This window comes from Symphalangus syndactylus, chromosome 23, assembly GCF_028878055.3.
Source record: "Symphalangus syndactylus isolate Jambi chromosome 23, NHGRI_mSymSyn1-v2.1_pri, whole genome shotgun sequence".
NCBI lineage: Eukaryota > Metazoa > Chordata > Mammalia > Primates > Hylobatidae > Symphalangus > Symphalangus syndactylus.
The window spans coordinates 24,113,944-24,141,169 of NC_072445.2; the positions used below are offsets into that span (position 1 = coordinate 24,113,944).

General features: G+C 36.8%; 1 long non-coding RNA gene across 3 annotated transcripts in view; it reads left to right on the forward strand.

Moving 5' to 3' along the window:
* Positions 1 to 27,226, forward strand: part of LOC129473421 (uncharacterized) — a 105,086-nt gene that overhangs the window by 7,081 nt on the left and 70,779 nt on the right. For all 3 annotated transcript variants that reach the window (XR_010119015.1, XR_010119013.1, XR_010119014.1), the window contains exons 3-4: positions 16,983 to 17,122; positions 21,444 to 21,502. This is a non-coding gene — a long non-coding RNA (uncharacterized lncRNA). The remainder of the gene's footprint in view (positions 1 to 16,982; positions 17,123 to 21,443; positions 21,503 to 27,226) is intronic.

Below are 27,226 nucleotides of genomic sequence, written 5' to 3' on the forward strand. Positions count from 1 at the left end.
AACTGCTTTCCACAGAGGCTGAACTAATTTAAATTCTCACCAACAGTGTATAAGTGTTTCCTTTTCTCCATAGCCTCACCAACATCTGTTGTTGTTTGACTTTCTCTTAACATCCATTCTGACTGGTATGAGATAATATCTCATTTTGGTTTTGATTTGCATGTCCCTGATGATTAGTGGTTTTGAGCATTTTTTTCATATGTTTATTGACTGCTTGTATGTCTTCTTTGAGAAGTGTCTGTTCATGTCCTTTGCTCACTTTTTAATGAAGTTATCTGTTTTTTGCTTATTAAATTGTTTAAGTTCCTCATAGATTCTGAATATTGGACATTTGTTGGATATTTGTGAATATTTTCTCCCATTGTGTAGATTGTCTGTTTACTCCTGAGTAATTATTTTTAAAAACAGATCCTTTACAATGGATACTCTTTTGGTACACAATTTTTGGCATTACTTGCAAGAAGAGGGAAAAATTTTTCCTCTAACTTGGTTGGTATTGGAAAGTCAGAGTAATAAGATAAAGAACCCTGTTGTTTCCCTTCTCAATATGGGGTCCAAGTCATTCGCCTATTATTATAAATAAAAGTGAGTGTAAGTTATTATAACTAAGTATAAACATGATTGAAACTTATGACAGATAAAGATAATGCTTTGACTTCTCAAGTCATACTAGCCCTGATTAAATCCACATCCTTGGGTTTGCCCACATGTGAAGAACTCTTGAAGTGAAGAAAATTAGATAAATATCAAACATTCATCCACTTGAGATTCACAAGGTCCTTATTCTCCTTTTTTTTTCCTAACCTTGCTCTAGGTTGAATTGAATCTGTATCAATTCAGTATCTTGAATTGATCCAGATATTGAATCTTTTTCCAAAGTGAGATGTGGTCTAGGACTTTAAAGATTCTCGGGTACCACTTTAAGTCTTTGGGATTAGAACTTCAAAGGGTTGGGAAGAGCAGTGCATGGGAAGAACTTGCCATCATAATCCGTTTCTCTTCTAAGAGAAGATCTGTTGAAAATTTGGAAGGAGAAAAATTTGGCATTTTTTCTGGACTTCATGAATCATAAAGACAAACAGACTTAGTATAAATATTACTTCACCTTAGAAAATGTCCTTTCCTAACTCCTCTACCTGTTATAATTACTCCTTTTTAACTTCTCTGTCAACTATTCTATTGCTGGCTGCACATTAGAATCACCTAATTTTTTTAAAAAAAATACTAGTGCCTGGCTGGGCATGGTGGCTCACACCTGTAATCCCAACACTTTGGGAAGCTGAGGCGGGCAGATCACGAGGTCAGAGGATCGAGACCATCCTGGCTCACACGATGAAACCCCGTCTCTACTAAAAATACAAAAAATTAGCTGGGTGTAGTGGCGGGCGCCTGTAGACCCAGCTACTCAGGAGGCTGAGGCAGGAGAATGGTGTGAACCCGGGAGGTGGAGTTTGCAGTGAGCCGAAATTGCACCACTGCACTCCAGCCTGGGTGACGGAGCGAGACTTCATCTCCAAAAAAAAAATACTAGTATCCTAGTGCCCAAGCCCCATCCTCTGTTTTAATTGATCTGGAACACTGATATTGCTTCAAAAAATCCCTAGATGATTTTAATGTGCAACTGGCATAGCAAAACAGTGCTGCATGTTCCCAGAGCACTTTATTTCATAACTTGACACTTACTCTTTTGCCCCGTAGTTCTATAAAATTCTGTCTCCCTGGTCACTTCATATGATAGACTGAGTATAAAGACCACATCTTAGTCAACTTACATAAGACATAATCTCTAGGAGTTGCTTGCTCATTAAGTGAGTTCTCCTCCTCCTCCTCCTCCTCCTCCCTACCTCCTCCTCCTCCCTACTTCCTCCTCCTCCTTCCCCACCCCACCTCCTCCTCCTCCTCTTCTTCTCTTTCTCCTTCTCCTTCTTGTTGTGATGGAGTCTCACTCTGTTGTCCAGGCTGGAGTGCAGTGGCACGATCTTGGCTCACTGCAACCTCCACCTCCCAGGTTCAAGCAATCCTCCTGCCTCAGCTCCCCCTAGTATCTGGGATTACAGGCACATGCCACCATGCCCAGCTAATTTTTGTATTTTTAGTAGAGATGGGGTTTCGCCATGTTGGCCAGGCTAGCCTTGAACTCCTGACCTCAGGTGATCCACCCGCCTCGGCCTCCCAAAGTGCTAAGATTACAGGAGTGAGTCACTGTGCCCAGCCTAAATAAGTTCTTCTTTTTAAAAATCCCCAACACATTCTACTGAACAATCACTAGTTCTACAATCTGGGGCTACATCAGAAAATAAGACAGACCTAGTCCTTTACCTTATGAAATTTACAGTATTTTGTCCTTGAGGGCAAGTATATTGTCCTTGCATTTGCAAATCTATCTAGGGTTTGCTAATACCTCACCAAGAGGCATCACAGTAGAACAAATAATTGTTAAGTGTGTGCTAGCCACTGTGCTAGGTGTTGGCTACAAGAGGGCAGATGATCCAAGCTACAGAGGTCTTGATTTGGACATACTGTTTTATCTGCCCTTAGGACTGACCCATTCTGTGTTTTCTAAAACTTGTATGTTTGTGAGATTTTCATTTAAACTCCGCTTACTTGACACATTAAATCACAAAGATTTTTAAAATCTAAAATATTCCTACAAATTGCTAAAAAAATCTTATGGTTTCAATGCCTACCCCTGCACTCTAAATGGTAAATAGAATGAATAATGTTTGTAGATTGCTTCAATTTCAGTTTTACCCCAAGTGGGACACAGTACACTTTTTGGTAATAATGAACATAAAATATATAACTGGTTATTTCAATATGATATATGTCATCTTCATTTCCTTCTAAATCAAAGATAAGTATCCATTGCAGATAAAATAATTAGAACATATTTGCCTTTCACTTTATGAAGTACTTTCATTGCTTTAAATAACATCATCTGATCCTTGCACCAAGTCTGAGATGTAGGATGGTTACCAAAGCACTTCTCTTGATTTTACAGGTGAGGAAACCTAGGCTCAAGCTGACACTCAAGCTCACTTTGCAAGACAGTGGCAGAGCTGATAAGTTCAGTGCTCTTTCTGTCATCCCATCCTGCTATAAATATAAGTATGCATCCATAGGCATCACATAAATATGCAAATACCAAATTTTGCTAAAATTTTGTTTTGCTTGAAAAGCAAAAACAAAAAATCTAGTACATTAATGTATTATAGCATAATATATGTTTTAGCAGCTTATTAATTTGCATTAGCTAGAGAAAGATGTGCTTCTCACATTTGTGGGAAATTTGAACTATGGGATATTTTTAAAAGGATGAAGATTTACCTCTTTCAAGTATATAAAAGAAGTGGACCTGCAATAATTAAAGATTCCTTTTAGAGGTCCTTAGAGTGCCTACTTTGGTTAATACTTAAGAATGCTTTGCAATTATACTCTCAATTATCTGTGTGTAAATGGGTGTTTCTGAAGTACTTGAGGATGCTAACAACAGTGTATTCTCTTAAACAGTCTACATATGCTCCCTATAAACTTTATTTACACTACAGATTTGTTCAGCAAGTCTTTTGTCCATTGATATGGTAAAGGAAAACTTCTGCTTAGCCAGACTTTCGGTAGATCAGAAATTCCGATTTAAGTGAGTCTGAATTAATGAGGTTTTACTTTATTTGCAATTTAATAGGTGTTGCCCCGTATATCTGTCCTTACATACATGTATAACTTTATTAATATATGTTTTTATACATTTAACAGTACTCTGCAGAGCTACTGACTTGATTTATCAATGAACCTAAGACATTTCAATTTATTTTATAGCTTCTTAGCATAGATTTGCCTTAGTCCATCTGTAGCTGTGGAGGAAAAATTCTGTTTCCTTAAGTCCTTTTATGAGGGTGCCAAAAGGTATAAAAATATGAAGCCATTTAATAGCCAGGCTCTTTGAAACTACCAAGCACACACAGTGTGTGTGCTAAGTTTAATCACAGTGATGGATTTACATGTAATGTCTCAATTCCAGACTCCCTCATTAGTGCAGTCAATCTTGAAGTTCTCCCCGGTGAGAAGGGTGAAGGTGACTTCAACACCCCTGAGAGGACGGCTGGATATTGACAAGACCCAGAAAAAGACAGTGGGAAAAATCTCTACCATATGAGGCTATAATCCTAGCTGTGGTCAATGTGTTGAAAGCTTTATATTTCCTGACCACAGGATCTTTCTATAAAATGATCAGGGAGGAGGGATATTCCTAGGATTAGCCAGCTGGCTATTCCTATATGCTTATTAAAATTTCTGGAAGAAATGGTGGGGCCTTTAAACCCTTTTACAATAAGAGGACTATATCCGTTTGAGAAATCATAAGCTTTTCCCTCCTCCAACTATTTCATGCAGGAGGGCAGAATAAAATATTTTCAAACTTAAAATTTGACGGTTGCAGCAAAGAAATGGGAATACAGAAAATGGTGGTAAAAACAGCAGTAGCAGCAGAAGCAAGGAGAGAATCCAGATGTCACCTTTGCAGAAAGTCTTTTTCTCCTCTAAGGACCCGCAGGTCAGGCTTTTAAATTTTGGACAAAACACAGTTTTATTCCATGCCATGCAGAGTGTGGAGACAGCCTTGTTGTTTGGAGGCTGCATTTGGAACCTGCTGCCTCTTTGTATTCAACACCCACATGTTATTCCTCTAGCTTGCTGAGTGAATCCCTGCACAATAGTGGCATTAAAGAAAGCAAAGCACTGGCAATGCATTTGGCCTCTTTGTTTAGGAGAAAAAAACCAAGCAACTTAACACTTAACATTCATCAGAAGACACTGGGTCATCAGGAACAGGAACACTGTAGAAGTAGCATTAGAATTGGGTCCCTTTTACAATAAATCCTCAGAGTGTTTAGTCAATGGTACCAGATGCAGAAATATTGTGTTTTATAGTTTTCTTTCTTCTCTTCCTTATCCCCCTTCTCTTCTTCATTTTGATAGAGATTTAGTAAGTGGAGCCAAGATGCACACACACACACACACACACTCTCTCTCTCTCTCTCTCCCTCTATGTGTGTGTGTCTCTGAATATATAGGTAGATCTCCATTTCCTTCTTCCTCTTCCTCTTCCTCTCCTGTAAATAGATCACTGAGCCAACCAGATCTTCATTTTCAGATGAGGACTCCCGGGATATACATAGAGGATATCCAGTGAACCTTCAGTATCTTGACATTTTATCATTCCGTTTGAGACTGTGTATTTTCTTCTAACTGATATTTTCAGAATTTGACTGGGGCCTTGAATAAACTTGAAGGAAAAGCTTTTGTTGAAAAGTATAATTAAAACAATAATTAATATTTGTTTAGCTTTTGTACAGTTTATAGTGTGCCTTCATATATTTTATTTAATTCCCCACAACAATTTATCTAATATATTATGAACTACTTAGAATTAGTTAAGCAGAGGGCTGTTGAGGAAAGTTAATAGGCTTGTTCAGCAATAAACAACTAAAGAGATTTAACCTGACCTTCTGGAAGTCTTCTAGTTGCCATGGACATCCTGCCACACCAGAGTCCTCCAAATCGTAATAGAAAGTAAATTTGACTTATCAATTTGACTACAATAATTTAGGTGGATCATGAAAGAATGAATTAGCATATTTTGAAGGGTTGTGTATATCTGAATTAGGATATTTTTAAAGGGATGTGTATAAGGGACCCAATTCTAATGCTACTTCTATAGTGTTCCTTATGACCCAGTATCTTCTGATGAATGTTAAGTGTGTTTTTAACCCTCTAGTTTCTGGGGGTGGGGTGTATATACACAAGTCAGGGTGGTAGTGCAGGAAGAGAGGGCACTGAGTTTTGGAAAGATCTCTGCTTTCTGGCATTTAATCATCAGGATTTAAGAGCATAGAAAGACAAAGAATACGTTAAATGATTGTCCAAAGGGGGAATGAGGAAAGGAATATAAGGATGGAAAAGAAAGCAAGATAGGACAGAATGGAGAAATAAAGGAAAGAATAGATCAACAAGTGAGAAAGTAAGTGAAATAGCTGGTAATACCACTGTTCTTTCTAACTCAAGGCTAATTTTGAGACCCTCAAAGATTATGTTAAAATTGACTCAGCCACATATTTAACATGAGTTTGAGACAAGAAAAGGCTTCCTTCACTTTAAATATTTCTTCTACCCGATTCTTGAATGCCAGAAATTCTCTTAACATGAGGCAAAGTTTTTCAGTTCTCTATTACAAATTAAAGATTTTTAAAGCACAAATCTACAGGTAAAACAGTACATTCGTATGAATGATTTTCTGTCAAAATAGAAAGATTAATTTCAGCTTATTTTTTGTTCGGATATATGGGATGTATTCACAATAAAATATTCTTTGTGTTTTTAATAATGAGATGGAGTTACCACTACGCAAAAAATGAATGGAGTTACTGGAGACTCTAAAGAGATATTTTACAATTTGCACCTGGTTATATCCATGCAATTGCATATGGGCAAACAGGTTATTTATAGAGATGTCTTAGTAAATGTGATGTGTATAATAAGACAGTTTACTCTGAAGTAGCCTTTCTGACCTTCTCTCAAAGATACACATCTCAGATATATAGTCAGATGATGGATTTAGAGAGCAATGGTTTTTCTAAACAAAAGAGAAATTCCAAACCCTAAAGAAAGATTCAGAAAACTTTGTCTTGCTGGTAAATATTTTTATAAGCCTGAGCAAATGATTCAATTAATTTCAACATAGTAAACTCTACTATATAGAGGGCAATGCACTAGCTTCTGTAGAGGATAACAAGGTGAAGAGACACAGCTTTCTAGATCCAAAAGAACATAAAGTTGAGCTAAGGAGGCAATGCTATTTCTTAAGTTGGATAAGTTGAAGAGAAATAAAAAAAATGCATAATTTAAAGCTGAGTTGTCTTTCCCTTCCCTCCTGTTTCCTTCTCTTCTCTTTACCTTCTATCCTTTCATCCGTCCTTTCTTTTTTATTTCTTCTTATATGTTTGTTTCCTTGAGTGCCAGCTTTGTTTTTACTCAAAGCAAGTTAGCAAGTCTGGCATTCATCAGTTTAGCAGAGATAATCCTTAGTTCCTAGAAAGGCTGATTTTTTTGTTGTTGTTGTAGTGAAATCATGAAAACAAAGGCCTAGCATTCCAGGTTTATACATGCCAATGTATCCAGTAAAAGAGGGGAAAGGCATGAATCTTCATGTAAGAAGTACTAGGTAATTAGAGATAGGTGACTTTACTATAAATTCAATTACCAGCTACTTGTGGCTTTAAGGGACTGTATCTTAGTTTATTCACTTATAAAATGGAAATATCATTTTATACTTGCCTCCTAGAGTTGCTGTGATGGTTAATATAATTCATATATGAAAAAGTGTTCTGTTTCAGTGCTACAAATGTTAGTTTACTAGGAGCCAGGATTTTTTCATTAACTAACATAGCACCTCACGTGAAATGAAAAATAAAAAGGAACCCTATTCTGTATTTTGTATGTGAAAGAAGAGGGACATAAATTGCTTTGGTTAAGGTTGCACATAAAGCCAACGACAGGAAAGCAAATCATCTTTACGTGTTTTATTGTATTAGCTAGAGTGGGTTGAATTTTGTCCTTCAAAATATATGTTTAAGTCCTAACTCTTGGCACCTGTGAAGGTGACCTGATTTATTTTTTTTTTTATGAGTCTTGCAGATATAATTAAGGTAAGGATCTTGAGATGAGATCATCTGGGATTAGGGTGGGCCCTAAACTCAATGGTGGGTATCCTTAAAAGAGACAGAAAAGAAGATGCAAAGAGACCCAAAAAGAGAAGCCATGAGAAGACAGAGGCAGACACTGCTGTGTCTTCAAGCCAAGGAATGACAGAAATTGAGGAGAGTCACTAGAAGCTAGGAGAGAGCCATAGAATAGGTTCTCTCCCAGAACCTCCAAAAGGAATCACCCTACCAACATCTTATTTTCAGACTTCCGGATTTCAGAATGGTGAGAGACTAAATTTCTGTTGTTTTAAGCCACCCAAAAGATTCTAATGCGAACTAAGTTTCAGACCTACTACTTGAGCATTAAGGGAAACAAATTTACCAAACTAGAGCTCATTATTTCTACTTAATGTCTGGCAGGTTGTTTTATAGGAAACTCTCACCTTACCTGTAGGCATGATTGATACCAACTTAGCTTCAGATAATGCTAAGAAAACTTTCATTGCAATGTCCTTTCAAGGAAATTAGCTCTAGAAATCACATAATTTTATGGATAGGCTAATAAATACATACTATGGGCAGTTTCTGGTTTAATCTGAGAATGTCCATCTAACAAAATATATTAGATTTAGACCAAAATGTGGGTTACTTTTCATTTACTCTCTAAACCAGAACTTGTTGGAAGTAAGAATATTCTTTTCAGATTTAACTAATTTATCATTAATAAGCTGTGTTCTTAAGTATATGGTCCTGCCAAATGCTACATTAGAAAAAGTTTCCTATGACTTGAAACCATTTTCAGGATATTCATCTCTTACAGCTTTAAGATGCATGTTAGCATAGTAAATGCTCTCAGAAATCTTGCAATAAAAAAACTGTTTATCCCTGTTTAAGAATTACTGGAATTTCTTTGAAAATAGAAGGCTGTTTTCCTTCTCTCGTATAATATCAATGGATAATACACAACATAAGTGATCTCCAGAAAACTGTTTTTTAAAAATATATATTATTAGAGTTTTGTATGGTTAAAAGAGACTGTTAAAGAAGACAGCTTGAGGGGTTCACATTGGACAAATCTGGGACAATTTGCCATCAAAATGAGTAAGGATAGTAATGGATTATAACCCATGGAAAATACAAAAATTGATAATTCCATACTAACAATCAATTAATTGATAATTAAGTAGAAGGAAAAGAGAAGAAAGCCCTTCCTGGTTGTAGAGTGCCAAGTAATAAATATAGAGAGAATCATAAGAATTTTTTAAAAATCACCATTTTGCAAACTATCATTGTAAAAATTGATTTGGACAAGAGTCATCAATAGATCCTAAAACTAATGAGTACAATTTGATGGATGTCAAGTTATTTATATAATTTCAAGGCATGTACCCAACTGATTACTTATTAATTGTAAGAGAAAAAATCTTATCCGTAGAAAACATTGGCTACCACTGTTTCAACAAGTACCATGTGCCTCCTCATGTGATATCCGGAGAAGAAGCCACATACTTTGACACTCTGCTGTTTGAAACTTGGAAAAAAATACATAACTTGAATTTTATCACAAAGAAACATCAGGTAAACCCAAATTTAGGGACAGTGTAAAAAACAAGTGGCTTTCACTCTTCAAAAATATCAGTGCCGTGAAAGAGACTGGCCAAGGAACTATTTCTTTCAGATTTTAAAAGACTTGAAACTAAATGCAATTTGTAATCCCAGAATAGAAGCTGGATCCAAGAAAAAATTGCTGTAAGGATTTATTGGAGAAACTGATGAAATTTAAATATAATCAATATATTGGAAAATAATGTTGCACAAATGTTTTCTAGTTTTGATAATTGTACTTTGATAAAGTGACATGATATGTGCAACTTATTCTGTTTTAAAATTATAATTACTTTTGAGACTGGATCTCATTTTGTTGCCCAGGCTGGAGTACAGTGGTATGATCATAGCTCACTGCAGTCTCGATCTCCAGGGCTCAACCATCCTCCCACCTTAGCCTGCCAAGTGGCTGGGACTACAGGCCTATACTACCACACCTGGCTAATTTTTAAAATTTTTAGTAGAGATGACATCTCGCTCTGTTGCCCAGATTGGTCTTGAACTCCTGAGCTCAAGCAATTATACTGCCTTGGCTTTTCAAAGTGTTGGCGTTACAGGTGTGAGCCACTGCACCTGGCAAAATTAATATTACTTTTGATTGACAAATCATAATCATATGTACTTATAGGGTAAAATGTAATGCATACATATACACACACACACACACACACACACACACACACACACACACAGGGTAGAGCTTAGTTTCAAATATTTTAGGAGAACATGAGAGAAGGAGAAAGAAAGGAAGGAAGGTAACAAAATGAGGTAAAATGGTGAATCTGTGTGAATATGGGAATGATTTCTTCTGAAATCACTTGTGTAAGTTTGATAATGTTTCTACATAAAAATGTTGTAAAAAGTGGAAAAAGCATTGTTTTTTTCAGAGAGAATTTCCTGCTGCTAAAGAGAGGAAAATCGAATTGTGTATTTGGACTGTGTTTCTACAACTAATAACTTTTCATCTCTCACTAGTGAATAAGAGTTAACAGGCTTAGATGCTGTCATATTTATTTACATTAAATACAAAAAACTAGCAGTGTTGAAGGTTCGGATTGGTCAAACAACATAGCTCACACATTTGTAATATGTAATATTGTGTTCTCAGCATAAACATATAATGCAAGATACTCTACAATGGGCTAGGCCTGGGTCAGATATCATTTTGTTTAACATGCAAACAAACACAAAAATCTTGATTGAAAACCTAATCTGTGACCTTTTGGTAGAATTTTCTCTCTTTAAAAATGATCAAATGGAATTATTTGAAATATATATAAAGACACTTTATAAAGATACAAAAATATTAAGAACAATTAATTGCTCGTAATAGAATGAAATAGATGTACTTGCTAAATCATGAAATTACACACAGCTGTAGACAAAACAAACTCTAAGTAATATTTGGGAACAGTGATATTAAGTTCTGTGTTATTTCTTAATTTCTTCCCAACAAAGCCACCAGCAGATGTGCCTAGAAAAACATCTCTGCTGTGGTTCAGGTCCAGACACTCAAGTTTCCTATTACCGCTGGAGTCCACATCAGTCCGTACCCATGTGCCCATGTTGATGTGTTGCATCTTACAGTGGTCCATAGAGGCCTTGTCACACTTCTGTCATACTTATATATGAATTACGTAGAATTCTTTGTCTCTCTGCCTGTGACAATAGAGTTTAGCATTTGCAATGCAAAATCCTTATCTACTGCTATCTGTATACTGGTAAATAAAGCCTTATCTGCTGGCTTTAGCTATTTGCTTCCTATCTCCTACTACATGGATTCATGTTAATACTGGAAATGTGATTAGCCTCCCATTTGGTACTTGTTTGGTTATTCTATACCTGCCTAGAAACACTTTCTTTTTCTTTTCTTTTTTTTTTTTTTTTTTTTTTTGCTGTAGCTGTGGAGAGACTTTGAAGATATTCCTGGATTTTAGGGGTGGGAAACAAAACAAATTTCAGGCTGAGCACTAGTTAAAAAAGTGTCTCCACCACTACTCAGAAGTAATTTACTTTATTGTTAACTTCCTGTGTTTTGCTATCAACAACCCCCCATGACATCAGCAGCCCTTGGTTAAAAGCTGTTCACAGATTCCTTGACAGGCTTTTGCTGTTTAACTGTTTCAGGCTCACTTAAATATGTCATCTACACATGCCTCCCAGTGATTTCACTGGGTTTTCCCACGAAAAAGGTCCTAGATCTAAACTAAAATCTTCAAAGACACACCTGTTTTAAAAAGTAGCAGGTTTAGAATTTAGCTAGAGGAAAAAATGTGAAAATGCACAGAACCCATGGGGCTCTCTTGAAATTCTTTACTGTCAAGATTTCATCATAACATAGGACACAGCTGGGTAGTACAGTGGGATTAGGAAATTTAGGATTGAGAAGGGGGAACATGGGTTTTTTTCTGCCTCTATATAAACATTCTGATTCCTGTCTTATTCTCTGACAACTAAGGATTGGACAATTGTCCAAGCCTCCACCAGAGAGTGATTTCTGCCGTATCTGAGTCAGTGCTGTAGCAGCATCAGTCAGAACATAGCCATTAGCAGGAACTGTCACAAATGTGGGGGCAGCAACATGGTAAGAGACAGTCTCCCTTCAGCAACAGTAATTCCTTGGGGTCTCCATAAACATAGCCTCCTATCAGGTTGGCTTACAGATTGCCATAGTGTTTACAGATTGTCCTGAAAATGAAATGTCATGTGAGGGGGATCCTGGGGTGCAGCTCTTGAAATGAATTCAATATGAAAAATTAAAGTGATGTAAGATCTTAGTACAAGTCAAAAACCTATGCAGAATTGTAGATGAAATGGTGTTAGTACTGTAAATTATGTTATCACAGATGGGGAACATTTATATCAATCATTAGGGCTAGAGGATGAATTTATATAGGGTTAATTGATGAGCCACATTAAAAAAAAAAACTAATGTCGATAATAGATGAGTAGAGAATAGTACCCCTGGTGTTTGGGCCTGCAGCTGTCCTCTGGGTCATAGTAGGTAATAGTGAGGAAATTATTTTTAACTGTATGTGTAAGAAAATGCTGAATACCTTTTCCTCTAGACATCCTTGAACATCCTAAGTCATTACAGGTGCCAAAGCTATGTACAGATTTTAAAGCACTGCTTACAGATTCCAGAGGAGAAGGCCTGTGTGGTCTGTTTTACTGCAAGCACAGTAAAAATTAGTGGGCCTTATTTATTCATTATTAATCTGGTGGCAGAGATGTATCTTAATTCCTGATGGGTTTTACATGCTGCTGCTATTATTTGTTGGGAAATTTTCCTTTTTTTTTCCCTATTAAATCTTCATTCCAGGAGTTGTGTTTATTTGGCACTAAGTTAAAAGGAGAGGATGTTGTTAAAAGAAGGGACCACTTTACTGTTCCTTTTAACACAGCATCTCAGTACCTACTGCTACTAAAATCCAATTGATTCAGTCTCTGAAGTCTGTCATCAAAGGTTAATTCAGAAACTATTAGAATTTGCAGATGTAATTTTTTAATCTAAAAATATATATCAGGGTCAAATCGTTGAAGTTTTGTACAACAAATTTCTGTTCTGTAGGTTTTGGTAATAGGGTAGTTGCCATATTGTATTTTGATTTCATTATTTTTCAATGGTATTTATAGAGTACTTTAGACTTCCCATCCTAGTGGTATAAGGAATTTAGAAAAGAAACAAAACTTCTTCCAATAAAGAGTTCTGTGTACACTAATATGTACAAATAAGAGCATTTCAAATTGGTGCAGCTGATGAGCAATGTCTGAAGTATTAGAAGATTGAAGTGTCCAGACATTGGCCAGAGTGTATCTATCTGCTCTAAAATTGAAGTATGTACACAAACAGAAATTTAATAAAATCCAAAGAGATAATAAATAGTACATTCTCTTCCAGAAGACTAATAATTTAATTCCTAAGATTTTCCCTTTTCCCCAAAGAATTCAAGGAACTAGTAATGTTAAGCTCATTTGAAGCATTTGTACACTTCATATTATATAGGCATAATTGAGTGAACACTCCCTAAGATAACCCTGTTTCCTTTTAAACCCAGAACCCAAATAGACGTTTCTTTCTCGTATGTGCAAATATGTATTAGGACGTGGTATCCTATGTGCCTTGTACCTAACTCCCTGTTCCTTTAAGGGACTCAAAAAGACCATCTGTGGTATTGACATATTTTGATTTCAGTTGAAGATTCAGATGTCCTAGGAATACTGGAGTTTAGACCTGGAACTATACTGAGGGTACCTGGAAAGTCAGGTCGATACTATAGTGAGCTGGTTTTCCCCTCTTGTTACAGGTATTCTGGAGGTGGGGGGCAATGGCCACTCAATGTGCCCAGGACAACTCTGGATAGAGAACCATTTTATGACTCTCTAGAGTAAAAAGCTAATTTTTACTTAAGTTTGGGTACACCCAACATTGATTTGACTTTCAGCTCTTTTACTACTATTATTATTATTGTTTTGCAAAGAATTTCGATGGTAGTGCAAAGCAGTATAGATTGTGTTAACTCATAGTTTTTCTTTCATTCAGCCATCTTCATTTTGGTTTTGCTTCTGGTTTGCCTGAAATAGACTCCCCAAATTGGGCTGCTCTGAAACTTGATGTAGGGGCTGCTGAACTCATGGGTACTCCAAAGACTTTTATGGCTCTGTTTTTTGCCCCTTCCTGTCTATCCCGATATTTAAACACTCAAGAATACTCAAATGTTCTCGAATATAAGGCTTTGTTTTTGTTGCCATCTAGGTAAGTTTTGTATAAGAATTCAATCTATTCCAACAGAAAAAGAATGCCTGTTACAGGTCAAGGGCTATGCATGAAACTCTTGATAAAAACAAGAGGGGCATGCTGTAACTCTTGAGAAAATCAGAGAAAAATAGAAAACAATGAAAACTAGCTACCGTTATGGTCTGATAAGTAGTTCCATTTCCTTATTATGAGAATTTTTGAGAGAGTATACACTAAGCCTTATGATTATCATATCAACTCTTCCTCCTCAGGAAAATGGGACCACAACATTTTATTTTATTTTTATTTATTTTGTAGAGAAAGGGTCTTGTTATGTTGTCTAGGCTCATAAACTCCTGGCCTCAAGCAATCCTCCAGCCCTGGCCTCCTGAAGTGCTGGGATTACAGGCCACAACACATGTATTTTGATGACATTACAGTTGTTTCAGTAGATATCTGAAAGAATAATGATATGTGATTAGTAGGTATAATTAAGCTCTTGAGAAAAATAAGGCACTATATTAAATTTCTAAGCTATGAAAACAATGGAATAGCATATTATAGATTATTTTTATCAATGTGAGAAGGACTCCAGATCTGTGTTCATGATACTTGGGTTCCAGTGCTGGCTCTACCACTAAGTAGCCACATGACCTTGAAATTAGTTAATTCTCTTAACCTCCTTGGGACTTGGTTTCTTTGCCTATAAAATGAGGGGGCTTTTGTAGACAGTTGAACTTTATAGACTCTGTCAGCTCTTCAAGTCCATGCCTTTTGAAGGCATTTTGAGAAATAATAATCAATTAGCCTTCTTTATTTTTTTACAAAAATCTCCTGTGGGGGTATGTACCCAGGTGACAGCTGGGGGCTCTATTTAGTCAACTTATTAGTGAAAATATTCCTGAGTTTGTTCAGAAGATCTACAGATATGCTAATTGGCAGCTGCTCCATTCTTCTCAGGGAGCAATTCCAAGTGAAATATTTGGAATTGTGTTTGAAATACTTTTTCCTTATTTCTGCCTGGGGGATTTACGTAAAAGAATAAAAAATTTACCCTAAGTCAGAAAATTCTCTGGTCTGATCCACCACTTCTAGGACTTTATGAGCAGGAGGGAAGGTTATGGCAGTTTTTCATTTTCTATGAGAATGTCAGAGCTTGGAACAGTAATGGAGTCTGGAATTGCCCTACATAAAAGTGTATGAAATTATCAGCAGAATGGGAGGGAAATGCAACAGGTGAGATCAGAGGTATAAACATAACTTTCCTATTACAAAGTACTTTTCTTTCTCCAAATGGCATTCAGGGATAATCCTCGCTGATATCCATGATGAGTATTTATCTGAGTATTAATATATTTCATTGCAAATAACTTCATACTATATTATTATTGTGATAAACTCTCCTCTATCTGGAGCTTTCCCAAGTGGTGTAACACCCTAAGCAAAGCTGCTTCTGTCAACAATGCAGGTGGCTGTGGAGTTCTTTAGAACTCCAGACCACGGATGAGGCATTCCATGAAACATGACATCCAAAAACTAATAAAAATCATGAATTTTAAGTCTTGACAAAGTTTGCAAAGAAATAGGGATAAGGCAACTCAAGTATCCCAAGACAAGCCAACCACAGTGCCTCTAAGGAACTGGCATTCAATAACCCTAAGAATGTAAATTGAATAATAATTTTGTAGACTTTAAAGCCACAGCAGATGCCTGAGGTCAATATTAAATGCAGAAAAGAAGATACTGTGCTTAAAATTCAGCTATAGAAACTTGAAGACTTTGTCAGATGTCCAAGGCTTTCTCTAAGTAGAAAGAAACATATTCTGTTGAGCACATGCGTGATACATTATACATGCAGACATTCTAAGGGTTTATGAGTGGTGGTAGAGAGAGTAATTATGGACTACTTTTCACAGAAAAGGCAAGAGGAAAGACAGAATTACATTTTAATGTCACAAATAGTTCAAAGACAAGCCTGAAACATTTTTAGAAAGGGAAGAATTTGAGTAGGAAGGAAGATACAGAGCCGTCCCCAAAGAGACTTGCTCAGAGCAGAGAGCCCTCCAGATCATTCTCTGGAGAATGGTCTTAGAGTTAGAAGGAGTCATTGAAGACCTGGAGCTTAAATTTCCTTTCTGCTGAATGTCTGTGTGGAAATACTGCTTCTTTTTTTCTGTGTTTCCTTTTTCTCTTTTAAAAGAAAAATATCAGTCCTGGCTATTCATTCCTCATTGGAGTTGTTTTACTATATAATGCCCACCAAAATTATTTGTATTCCACAGTTCTTAAGTCAAACCTATTTCAGTCAATTTCTATGTAATCAATTCCATTCCAAAACAAGGTCTATATTTCTAAATGCAAGCATCAATATTGGAACAAAAAATTGCTCTTCTTGTTATTAAGCTAGTGAGATGCTTCTGTCAATTCTGGCATCCTTGTAGGGAAAACACATTACTTTTCCATGAATGAAAGCTGTGATGTAAATTAATAGCTTGGTAATTAGTTGTCTTGACTCATAAAAAAAGGATGATGAGCAGCCTAGTGTTATAAAAAGAACAGCAGCTTTGGAGTCAGGAAGGTCTGTCTATCTGTACCACTTACTAATTTGTTTGGTCTTAGGAAACTTGCTTAAAATCTAAGCTTCGGTTTTCTCATCTAAAAAGTGCAGTTATAATATTTGCTTTATAGAAATGTTCCAAATGTTAAAGTGAGTAGGGAGTGTAAATCACTTAGCACAAAGCCTGGCAAATTACATAATTCAAGTCAATATTAGTTTAGCAAATCCCCCCTGCTCCAATTCTGGGAGTTATTTTCCTCAGCTATCCTTGACTCAGTGTATTGGCAATGCAGCTGTATTGGGCACTGAACTGTTGTGCTCCCATCTTGATGGGCAAGGCTCCTAGCATCTCCAATCCTTTTTTTTTTTTTTTTTTTTTTTTCAGCACCTGCTTCTTCCATTTCTCTTGCCTCAAGACAATGGATTTCTATCCTGAGGAGTTGTACTACTTCCACTTCATTTGTTGTGGAATGAAGAACCATGAACCATTCTTTCCAGGTGGCCTTCAGTTAGAGCTTCAGAAGGGTAACTTAGAACCCTTAGACTATACCCTTTCTCTATCTCTTTTTCTACTTTTTTTGCCCTTAAACTTTAATTTTACTGTCATATTCTCTATTGTCTAGATCACTTAATATTTTATTAGCTTTTTATATACTTTGGGTATTAATTATAAAATAAGAGACTATATATAAACTTTAATTTCTATGGAATTACATTAATACCAATGTTTTTCATAGTTATGCATCCTGTTTCCTCCATTTAAACACAGCTCCTGGGTAGGGATTTGATTTAGTAATAGGCCGGAGATATACTATGTCACTGAGATTAGGGGTCTTCCAAACTAATGTCACTCATGATGAAACTTTTTTTAAAAATTTTATTATTATTATACTTTAAGTTTTAGGGTACACGTGCACAATGTGTAGGTTTGTTACATATGTATCCATGTGCCATTTTTTAAACTTTGGTCAACAACCTAAAATAGTTGAAGACTGGAGGCCTTCGATGAAATTTGACTGATGTAACTATATTATAATATGATAATGCAGCAGTTTGACTATAGCACCAATGCTGTGTTGGAAATATAAGTATGATGACTTTTTGCTATGTATTTTAAAGGGGTAGCAACACCTTGTGACCCTAGACATCTCAGGCCTGGAAGGCCTGGCCACTTGTGATGAGAGTTAGGGCTTTATCCAGTTGACTAGAGGGCCAGCTCTCTGGAACAGCCTGAGGCCACAACATGCTCCCAGGGTATGTTTGTTATACTCTGTAACCTGCTAACATTTTCTTAGCCTAGGTGCCCCTAAAAGAAGAGGCTGAGACAAGGATTTGATATTGTTATTTTGGGAAGAAAGTACACAGAACAGGGGTGAAGGACTAGAAAAAGTGAAATCAAGAACAATTTAAAAGCAATCAAAATGTGCATTACGGAACTGATCAATACTTTGCGAAATTTAGACCAAGGAAAGAAAGGTATATCCTTCAGCTTCCAAGCTTCAGAATTGGTTCAGAATTGCTCCTGGAACATTTTGCCTTATACTTCCAAGTGTGCTCCTGCATCTGACTGGCTTTGTGCTTCTGCAGCACCCGTTGTGGGGACAGGGTATGGAAAGCAAATGGAATTTGGTGCAGTTGGAAAGAGCTCTTTCTGGATGCCTTGGAAACACCTGGAGAAAACAAAATGTCCCATAAGCGTAAGAAGTATTTAACACAGAAGTGCTTTTTTCCTTCAAGCCAGTCAAGGAAGGACCCAGTTTCCTAAGGGATCTGTCTGGAGTAGTAAAAAACCTAAATTTGGGACTTGACTCTGTAGTTAAAGTCCACAGCCATAGACTTTCATGTGCTATCTTAGTCGGGTTCCCCTGAAAGCAGAGCCTGCGATGGAAGTGTGGATGGAGGTAGTTTATTTGGGCATTTCCATCCCAGGGAGCCAGAGTTCAGGAGGAGGGGTTGATATAAGGAATGAGGGAGAGAAAATTAAAAGATGTAAGAATGTGTGTTACTGATTGGGCCACCCTGCGGGGACTGGGGCTTGGTTTTGCCTGGACTTTTGAGGAGCAGCATGTAATGTGTCTCTTTCATTGTCCCCCAGGCTTAGGAAAGTTAAGTACATCTCCTTAGGTCACAGAGCTAATAAGTGGCAGAAGACAGATTTTTAATTCAGATCTGTGTGACTCTCAAAACCTTCTATTTAACTACTAAGCTGTAACGTTTGCCTATATGGCACATTTTTCTTATGATAATCTAAATCCCCCAGTCTAGAAGATAGAAGTCGGGTAAGAACAAAATTATCACACGTTCTTAGTGATCAGGCATAATTTGATGTCCACCTGACTGATTTTTAAAGATCATGTCATTATGTCATTTAATTCTATGTCCATAAGACTATCACCAGAATTTGAGATGATAAAAAATAGATTAGCCTACCACTATTCCCAGAATAGTAGACAGGACATTTAACAGTTAAAATGTCTTGAAGGAAAGTATTACATGTTACATACACTAACATTGTTTTCCTTTATTTGTTTATTTACATGGAAAATGTCCAGAGAATCTAATACTCATGGTATAGTATGGAGGGGTATATGAGATATCATACAACTTGGACAATTTTTTGTGATGACAAGGAATAGAGCAGTTAAAACAATAATTTGATTACTCAATAATATTTTGATTCATCATAATATCAATGATATTTTTGGAATTGTCTAAGAGCGTGTTTGTGGCTTCATTGTTTATGTTGTAGGCAAGCTTAATTGTCTGTGGATGGCTTTTTGATGTTAAAGGGGCAGTTGTTTGTCTGTCTTTGCTTAGGACCCACCTAAACAAAATTACAAAGGTACAATGTTTGCCGTTAATGTCTTAAGGCTTCGTTTTGGTCATGGTTTTCCCTTTATTCACACTCTCAAATGGCAAGTACATCTATTCCAGCAGGGGAGGCTTTGTGATCCATCATATATAGTCTGCTATGAACTTAAGTAGGTGTATTTGTGTTTATTACCCCTTGCCACATTCCTGATGCTGCAACAACCCTAAATTATCTTCACTAGCCTAAAAACAGTGTGGCTCTGATGTTGGCTCGATTAATGCGTCCCCCTTTTTCTGTAAGGCCCTCCTTCTTCCTCTTTGCTTGGCTATCTCCTCCTTATCTTTTGAGACTCAGCTCAGGGATAACTACTTCAAAAAGTCACCCTTGGTACTCTTGTCCTTGCCAGAGGTAGGAGACCCTCTTTTCTGGTCCCATAATGTTCTGTGTAGATACCTATTATTATACTTATTACATTACTTCACAGCTATTATTTTCATTACATAGTGATTTTCTTGAAGGCAACAACTGTGTTCTCACATTCGTCAACTCAGGACCTAGTAAATAGAAGGCACTTTATATATGTCTGCTAAATTAAATATGAACTAAATTTAATATTTTAGGGGCAAGAATTCTTTCTCTAGCTCCTAAAACAATATCATAAAAAGGCTACTTCTTCTACTTGCCCCGGTGGAATATCAATATTTCCATTCTATAACTCTTGCACTCAGGGTTTATAACTCAGTGAAGAGTTAAATTTGATCTACATAATTTCATTTGATTAAAATAATTTTACATAATAGTGGGGGAGTTGAAATCCGTTGGAATGGAGTAGAAAATATGTTTCTGAATTTTAACTGACACGAGAAACCAATTTTCAAACCAAATAATATCCTTTGGTTTTAGTGACATTTTGTGCCAATTCTGAGTCATTGCATAGCTAACTAGAAGCTTCAGAATATTTAAAAAATATGCATGCTGTATGGATGGTGGGATGTCCAGAAACTTGTAACCTTGAACTTCTGTACTCACTGCTTCTTTCCCTGCTTTTTGCAATTCCTTCATATATGGGAAGATTACCATATATATGTAATCATTTATATTTGTAAGTTTGAACCTAGTGCTTAGGCAACCTACATAATTCTAAATTTTAAAGACTGCATAAATACATGCTCATGGATATTAAGGGAATTTTCAGCTCCCATTTCATACATAATCATGTCATGCATTCTAAAAGCACAGTGTTGGGGGAAAATCGCAAATCAAAGTCATTTAAAACTAACGCCATTAGTGAGAAAACTTTAATATTAAAATGGTAAACAACAATTATTGCTATCACTGTGACAGCTTGGTAGAATGAACTTAAAAGATGGGGGAACCTAGACAGTTAAAATACATGTTTTGTTGCATTTTAATTATTGGAGCTCTATATGTTGAAAAAACTGGCCGGGCGCGGTGGCTCACGCTTGTAATCCCAGCACTTTGGGAGGCCGAGGCGGGTGGATCACGAGGTCAGGAGATCGAGACCACAGTGAAACCCCGTCTCTACTAAAAATACAAAAAATTAGCCGGGCGTGGTGGCGGGCGCCTGTAGTCCCAGCTACTCCGAGAGGCTGAGGCAGGAGAATGGCGTGAACCCGGGAGGCGGAGTTTGCAGTGAGCCGAGACTGCGCCACTGCACTCCAGCCTGGGTGACAGAGCAAGACTCTGACTCAAAAAAAAAAAAAAAAAAAAGAAAAGAAAAAACTGTTCAAACAAATATGCAGGTATGCATATGGTTTACTGAGTACTGAGTACTGCCACTGTTTTAGAAATATTTTCCTCTTTCTTCCTCCACTGTTATGTAGACTCTACTAATCTACATTCAAAACTTGCTTAAGACTGCATTTCAAACATTTTTCTTTTCAAAAGGCTTCCATGATTTATACTAGCTTGCTCTAATAATTTCTTTTTTTCTATTTCTCAGCATTTATTTATCTAATTTATCGTGCATATTTTTCCAAACATATAATACTTTTTCACAATTTCACTCCACAGGTGAAATTTCTTTCTGTCTGTCTCTCAAGCCTCAGCCTTACTTATAAAGCCTCCAACAGGTAATTCAGGACATTTTCCTTTCCTTCAACTCAATTGATGATGAGAGGCCCCCAAATACATCTGCAAAATATCTTTACAGTAACATTTAGATTAGTATTTGATTGAATAACTAGACCGTGGTCTAGTTTTTGTGGCATATCACAAATGCCATCAACTACATTTACACTCTGATGGAGAGTCAGGAGGGTTATAAGGTGTGCATTAATGAAGCCAGTGAGTAAAATGATAATCCAAAAACTATGCGGTACTGTTGGAATTCAAGACATATGCAAGGTTATTAAAGTACTGAGGTTAATCTGAGAAGGTTTAAAGCTGGGCCTTGAGCAAGAATTGAGTATGGCAGTTGAATCTGGAAAAGAGGTCATGGAAAATATTCCAGATTATGAGAGAGGTGTAAGTATGGGCAGATGGGTAAGACAAAAAGGTAAAGGACAGGAATTAAATTAGGTTGATTGACAGGAGTTATGAACTTACATTCCTTTATGGGCTAGGCAGGCAATGTAAATTATCAAAGTGGGAAAACATCTAAGACAACTAGGAGTGGTGAGAACTGGGCTGACCAGGAGAGCTTGTACCCACCTTAAAGTCATCAAATTAAAACAAGCAGACAAAAAGCACTGTTTCAGCCAAACAAAATATACTGGGAGCTTCAACAAAGGTACCCACATAGAAAATGCCACTTAGCAGCTCTGTGACCTTGGGTAAATTATTTAATTACTCTGAACCTCAGTTTTCTCATTTTTAAACTAGTGGTAATAATAGTACCCCCTTGATAGGGTAAAATACTAGTACATGAAAGTGCTTAAAAAGGGCATGCAACATAGTAAGTGTTAGTTGTTTAATTTTTTAGTAAGTGCTAGTTGTTTTTGGCCTCTCTCCCCATCCCCCAGCCCCTCCACCCTCAGGGTATACTATCTGTATCTATATATCTATCTATATCTGTATCTATAACCAACTAGTTTAAACTATGTTAAATTGATAGAGGTACAAATAGAAAAAAAGTTTTTTTTTTCTTCTAACCATTGTTTTCAAACATGCTCGATAAATCTTCTTTCTTTACACCTTGTCTGTAACTTGAACAGACCCATTTCTTTCCTAGTCATTCATAGGCATTAAAGCATCTAATTTTCAGGTATTTAAAAGTTCATTCCAATCCAAAACTTAAGTTCCATTGAATTTCCCTCCCTACTCCCCTCCCTTTTTTTCCTGCTTTCCTTCCTTCCTTCCTTTCTTCTCCCCTCCTCTTCCCTTCCCTCCTCCCTTCCTATCCCCTTTTCTCTCTTCCTTTCCCCTCCCCTCCCCTTCCTGTACAGGTATTTTTTGAGTGCTTAGTCTGTGCTAAGCTGGCAGGAAGTTTTTAGAGGAGGATAAGGGTGGGGTTTCAGTGCCCAGAATACTGAGATAATGATAAGTACTTGCTGTCTATCGGGATACATAGGAGGTGTATGTAGATCAATACTGAGGCATCAGGGATGTCTTTCTGTATGAAGTAATGTCTAATTTAAAACCTGAATCATAAATAAACATTAGCTAAGTGGGTGAGGAGGGACAATAAGAGTACAGAGAGAATTTCTGGCCATGGGAATAGTAGATGTAACAATAAAAATTAGAACATGCTGTTTTCTGGGAACTACAAGTATTTCACTATGGCTAGAAGAAAAGTGCAGGCAGTTAAATAAGAGGCATGAAAAAAATGCGGCATTATACATACCTTAAATTTTTTTAAAAAAAAGGAGGCTTAAAGTGTTTTATGTCACTTTTCTGTGGCCGAGTAGGCAGTATAGCTAGAACCAGGTTCTCCTTTGTCTCCTTCCTGTTTCACTGAGCTCACATCATGACATACCCCAGGACCATCCTGCCTCCTCTTTATTAATACTAATGAAAGAGAGAGGCAAATGAAGACTCTGATTCCACTCATCCCTTCACTTAGAGAATCCATGGGAAAAGAGCATTTTCCTAAGTCATAGCTTTCAGAGGGAATGTTCTGCAGACAAAGCCATTCAGAGGGGGATATTCTGACTGTGTGGATACAACCCACTTTTTTATTTGGTCTTCTATTTTTTTAATGTTATTTAATTCTTTTGATCATTGGATTCTTTTGTTTCTTTAAACTTTTAGGAGCTTTGCTTTTTAGGTCTCCATTATTGTGAACCTGGCCTATCTGGGGGAGGGGTGCAAAATTCTTTTTCCTCACTGGTTCCTTACTGGTGGCCTGTAGTGCAGGCATTTTTCAGGAGCCATTCTCTCATGCCTGACTTGGACTGTGTTCTATGGGGATCTTGCTGCATTTTAGCATTTTAATTTCCATTTCTGCAGCATAATGCTATTGATTCATTCAAAACCTTGTTCTCTGTATCATATTTTATATGTTGGTTATATACTTTTTAGAGGTTTAAAATATATGGTCACAACCTAGTAATACAAGTAATGACATGATCCATACTTGTACTTTGGTCTGAATTGCCTTTATATACTCAAGAAAAAAAAGTTCTGTTCGCAAAATAATTTTTTTTTTGAGACAAGGTCTTGCTCTGTCTCCCAGGCTGGAGTGCAGTGGTGTGATCTTGGCTCACTGCAGCCTCTGCCTGCCAGGTTCAAGCAATTCTCCTGCCTCAGCCTCCCGAGTAGTTGGGATTACAGGCACATGCCACCACGCTCCACTAATTTTTGTATTGTTACTGGAGACAATAATCACCATATTGGCCAGGCTGGTCTCAAACTCCTAATCTCAAGTGATCCACCCATCTTGGCCTCCCAAAGTGCTGGGATTACAGGTGTGAGCTTAAAAATAAGCCAGTTTCTTGTAATGTAAGTGTGGTTTCAGCTGTAGAGTTTGCATATTGCAGAAAAGTTGGCTTTAGCAGTTTTGGAGAGCTGTCATATTTGCAAAAGTATTTTAAATCAGAATATCAATACTGTTATCTAGAAGTGGGATGACTGAATTATGCGATAGTTCTTTTTCTAATTTTTTCTTCAAAAGTATTCTTAATGCATTAATCTTTATAGGCTCCCACACCAGACAGTAAGTAAAAATATACACTGTACCAATCACAATGACTACTTGAATCTTCACATTCACTTGCAAATTGGCCAACTCATGTATTTGCAGAAATCTTTTAGACCTATGGAGTTTAAATCTATAGACCGAGGATTTCTAGGGCTTAGCATAATTATTATTAAATATTGGCTTAATTGAATTTACTTGAATTCAGAAGTGGTGTCAGGAACCAATAGTTCCATTTTTGGAGAGAAGCAGCAGTAAAAGTTATGAAACAGAGAAGAAAAAGTAGGTTGATGAAAACTGTGCCTGAATTGTTTGAATTTTTATAAGTCTATGTTAACTATAAATAGTGAAAAATTCTTTAGAGAATGAAGTATGTTCATAGAGTAAATAAAAGAAGATAAATATACTTAAACATCCTAGAAATTTATAAGCTGGGACAAGACCCATTCTCTTTGAGCCTTAGAGCCTCTTCTGTAGGATTGATAATTTTTTAAAATTCTAGATAATTTCATGGGACCCTTTCTGCCTAAAAAATAATGGATTTTGTGATTTTAAATTTTCTCTTCATCAAATACACAACCAAAGATTATTTGTTCGTGTGTGTGTGTGTGTGTGTGTGTGCTGTCTTCCTGTTAAGATCTTCTTATCCTAAAGTGAAATTGTACAGCCAAAGTATAACCCTCCAAGGAATCTGTGGAAATACTGACAGATTTAGCAGCAGGAATAAATTCTAGGGGTTCATCTTGGAGTTCAGATGAAGACATTGAAAACCCTGGGGCAACTCTGAGAGAGATTATATTATTAAAGGAATTTGGATAGAATATAAAGTATTGCAAAGCAGCATCTCCTGTGCAGAGGGACTGTTTGGAAGATATAGTGAGGAGTGCTCAATGTCACAGGGGAGTTCTCTTTGAGATCTCTGCTAGGGACTTTGGAGGAGGGCAGTGTAGAACCATGAATCAGATAGCAAACGTGTGCAGTGGTTGTTAATTATGTACCCTCTTGAATAGTTAGGAGAAACTTAATCTAAGTCCTATATTCCAACCAGAATAAATACTTTTGTTTGAGGCATAGTTGTAGTACACTCCCACGGTACTTAGCACAGAGCACATACTAGGTGCCCAATAGCTACTTGTGGAGTGATAATGTGAATGACTACTGGAAATCAATCAAGGGGGCTATATGTCTTGACCTGCAGCACTGAGAAATAAGAGGGAAGTGGAAAGACAGTGAGGAGAAGGGCTGAGATATTAATGTTAGGTTCTGTGAACAGATGCAGTGGCTATGAACCAAACAATTATGTTAGTGAAGAGCCAACCTGAGAAGAATTAAAGTGTGTCTTTGTGCCATACAGGTAGCTGATACAGGTAGTAGCTGCCTCCCACCTGATGGGCAAGTCAGAAAGCTAGAAGAAACAGTTTAAGTCTGAGGTCATTTGCCCTATTCTTCTTATGGAGCTGAAAATTCGTTAATATTTGTACCAGAGACTCAAGTAACAAACCTGGATAATTTTTTAAAAGAAGGTACATGTTCTTGGATTTCTAGCAAAATAGACCAAACCTGAAAGGCACTGTCTTAATACCAATGATCCAATTAGACATTGATCATTGCAAAGGGGCTTGGATGTTGCAGATCGCTAGGAACAGGCTTCCTTGGAATGGCCAGAAATGGAATGGTATTGGTCTTCATGTAGCTTGTTGTTTCTGAATGCTTTGTGGTTGCTTCCTAGGACCAAGTGTTGTATGCTTGTGTATGTATGTGTATGTATGTGTGGTTATTCAGAAATGATTTTCCTACCAAGTCAAGTAATAGACAAAGTAAACACAGAATATTCTGTTCTTGTTGAACTAAATAGTGTGGTTTTTCAAAGGAACAACAATCAAAAGTGGTGGAAATCACTCATTTGCACATTTGCTTCCAATGAAATTAGAAACATTGAAACAAGTATCTGTGGGAGTTTTCAACCTTCTGGAATTCTAGTCTATTGTTTGAAATAATAGTTCCTGGAACATCATAAGTACTTGAAAAATATTTGTTAAATGATTGAATGAGTGTTTTCTCCAACTGCATTTTTGAAAGCTTAATAATTCTCCCTCTATATTTAAAAACGGGAATGCCCTTATTTCTACAAGAGGAAAGGATTTGGGTATCTATGGAGGGCTTGTCTATGCCAGGAACTTTGCCAATAACTTTATATTATTTCAATTAGTTCCTACAACAACACTGTGAGGCAGGTATTTTCACCATATTTTACAAAAGAAAATTAAAGCTCTGCATGATCAAATAGCACAGAGTCCCAGAATGGGGGACTCAGGATTTCCTTGTGAGTTAAAGGATTTACATCTCCAATGAACTGGTTCTCTGGGAATCAAACTCAGGCCACACAATGAAAGTTCAGAACCTTAACTACAAGACTACAAGGTGGAGTAGGAGAATGATGATTCAGCTTGTTTGCTCTGGAGGGCTGTTTCCATTTAAACTGCAGTTCCCTATTTTTCTTTAGTGCCTCTATGTGAATTAAGATGAAAACAATAGGAATATCTCTTCCATTTTCTCTTTCTAGAACTTCCTTCATTATTCTCATTTCCAAAAATCAGTCTGGTAAAAGCTGTACAAGTACTTATCATAGATTTAGAGAAGACTATGGAAATTATTTTTGAGAAACAATAGCACTTTTCTCAGAATGCTCTGTAAATATTTGAAAAAGTCATGAGAAAGC